Here is a 2,834-nt window from a genome sequence, read left to right as displayed (position 1 = left end):
ATAAACAGACCCGTGCATCACACGGTCGAGAAAGTAGTCCCAATAATAACCTTCTTTATATTCTTTATATTAGTTGACCTAAATTTAGTTATATAGTAGGTCAACTAATAGTGGGACGGAGGTAGTAGTTCCTAGTCACTTGAAGTAATGGAATATCAGATCTTGAAAGAACAGATTAGCATCTTGCTGCTTGAACGTTTACATATTCAATCGGATTCAGATACATATTCTAAACAAAATAACTCATGAGGCAAAATTTAGTATTACAGTTTCTAGCCAAGAAAATTACGTAGGATGTAAAGATCAAAACCTTTCTGCCAATCTGGCACTCACAGCTCTAAGTTTTGAATAGACCTTACCAGCAGGAGACCCCATAATAAGGCTACAAAGAGCATCCCTAGCTACCTTGATGTTAGCAAAAGATCCAAGAATGTGAATTCGTGTATCAGCCACCACAATCCGGGTTCTTGTAGAGTTTTCAATAGCAAATCTAGTTTTACCTCCTTTACCTGATAATCTACCGATTGCACGAGAAAGGTGCTCGCCTCTTAGTGTCTTGACATCCTTGATCTCGAAAGAATCTACGTAGAGTTCATCCATACGTAAGAGGGCAATAGCATCTATCACCTCAAAACCAAGCATGAAAGCATGGACAAAATCAGCACATTTCTGTAGGTTGCTAACATCAGGTGTATCTGATCTGGTTTTTAGCTCAACCTTACGGGCTTTGAGGTTCATACGAACATCAACCTTCATCTGCTCATAGATTGGGGTGTAAAGATCCATCCAAGCTTTCTTAAGTGGGGAAAAACGATGTGCAGGAACAACAACCTTGCGAAACTGGATTTTACCTTCAGACATTTCATGAGGCTTCAACGGCTCAAAGTGGGGCTTTGATGGGAAAAATCCAATTGCAGATTTGGATTCTGAAGGAACCTTCTCAATTTCCATTGAAGTCATGGCTTTGTAAATGTGAATGTCAAAAGTCCGATGAATCAATTAAGGATTGCAAATTCCTGATAACAATAGAGAACGAAAATAGGGTGTCATACAGCAAATTTGATACATCGAAATATCAAATACACATAGGGTTTGGAAATGTAAAACTTAAACACTAAAAAACTAAGGAACAAAACTCCCTGAGTTATGCAGTTATGGAGTTATGCAGTTATGGAGCAGTAAGTAGTCTACAAACACCACATCACTTGCCATAGATTCATATCATAGCTGAAGGACCACATTTTTAGACTATAAACCAGTGCCCTGGTTTCTCTAATCATGAATTTCTGACCTCCTTATTCCTGAAAGGCTAAACCTAGGCAACCTGCAAATCTAATGTTTATTAGATGAAACAAATACAAGAATCACCCTCATCGGGATTTACAGTCTAACAGACCTTATCAAATTCCTTGTCATCTATAAAACCCATTTCATCTTTAATAAGCCTAAATCAAACATCAATATAAGAAAGGTGGAAACCCTAAAGAGCAAAAATAAGCAAACCTAAATTCAAATGCAGAATTTACCACTAACAAAAACAAATTAACATTGAAATCCATCACATGTCCGAAAGAGATGTTACCTTCAAAAACAAAGTAATTTCTAAATGAGCTCTAACTTTTGGTAGTCTTCCCCAAATAAGCTAGATCTGCAGACTAAAATAAAGCAAAACGGCTGAGAAAATTGTGATAATAGATAAAAAACAAATAAAACGATGAACAAATAAGATTTTTCCAGATAGCAATACTAACCTCGAGCAGAAGGTGATAGTGATACTAGGTTATTAGGGTTGAGCTCCCGCAGCTCGAAGGTGGAGGGAGGCAGCAGAATATATATCTGATGCGGAAGACTCTCGAAAGACCTTAAACCATAAACTTTAAACCCTTTATATTAGGAAACTGCTATTTCAGCCCAACTACTGGGGTTCCACGACTACTGTCCCATCCCATCTAGGGGTGTGCAGAAAAACCGAAACCGCGGTTTTCACCCGAAACCGTCCGCAAAATTGCGGGTAAAAACCAATCCGCAAGAGTCTATGGATCGGACACAGTTGAGTTTTCGAATCCGCAAGGTTTAGCGGTTTGGTTGCGGTTGGACTTTGAAATCCGCGGATTCACCCGCACCCGCAAAAATTGAGTTTTAGATTTTAGATTAGATTAGATATCTCTAATTTAATTTACTAGGAATAAGAGGTTCGTCCTCTTCAGAGAAAATTTCAAGATCTGCATAATCTTCTTGAAGAAACTGAAGGTTTTGAAGCTTCTCGATGCTTGCATGTGATCCATTCTGTGCGTTTTGAAAACTACTGGAAAAAGAAGTTGTGCCCTCCTCTTGATACCGAATATAAACACAAAACAAGGTAGCAGTTAATTATCCGCCAAAGGTGGTCTAATGTGGACAAGAATCCTGCTAAAGCATTAATCCAGGAAATTTATCCTGCTGTTTGTCAATTCATAGAGGAAATTAAGTTCGTTTTCAAAAAAAAGGTGCTACATCAAATGATTAAAGATCACTACACTTATCAGTTGCAGTGTTAATTAAGATTACTACCTAATAAGTATATATTGTACTCCTAATGTTGTGCAACAAAACTTTGGCATTTGCTTCATTGTTATTAATTTATTATCATGGGAGTGAGACAGTGAGTTAACATAAATAGAGAGATCAATTACCCATACGAAGGGATTTTTACAGATAGGCATACCTTTTTTTTTTATAAAAAAATTCTATATCCACGGTTAATCCGCATCACCCGCTAATCCGTGGATGTCAAATCCGCGGGTGATTGGGACGGTTACGGTTCAATTTTCCAAATCCGCAACTTTGACGGTTTG

The 2,834-nt window shown here is 37.8% G+C and overlaps 1 pseudogene; it reads right to left on the bottom strand.

Annotated features, from left to right (window-relative positions):
* Positions 1–128: 128 nt before the first annotated feature.
* LOC113287473 lies at positions 129–1,859 on the bottom strand (annotated as a pseudogene).
* Positions 1,860–2,834: the final 975 nt, after the last annotated feature.

Source organism: Papaver somniferum, chromosome 6 (genome assembly GCF_003573695.1).
Source record: "Papaver somniferum cultivar HN1 chromosome 6, ASM357369v1, whole genome shotgun sequence".
Classification (NCBI taxonomy): Eukaryota; Viridiplantae; Streptophyta; class Magnoliopsida; order Ranunculales; family Papaveraceae; genus Papaver; species Papaver somniferum.
Note: the sequence above shows the minus strand (reverse complement) of the source record. Positions and strands in the feature narration are given on the sequence as shown.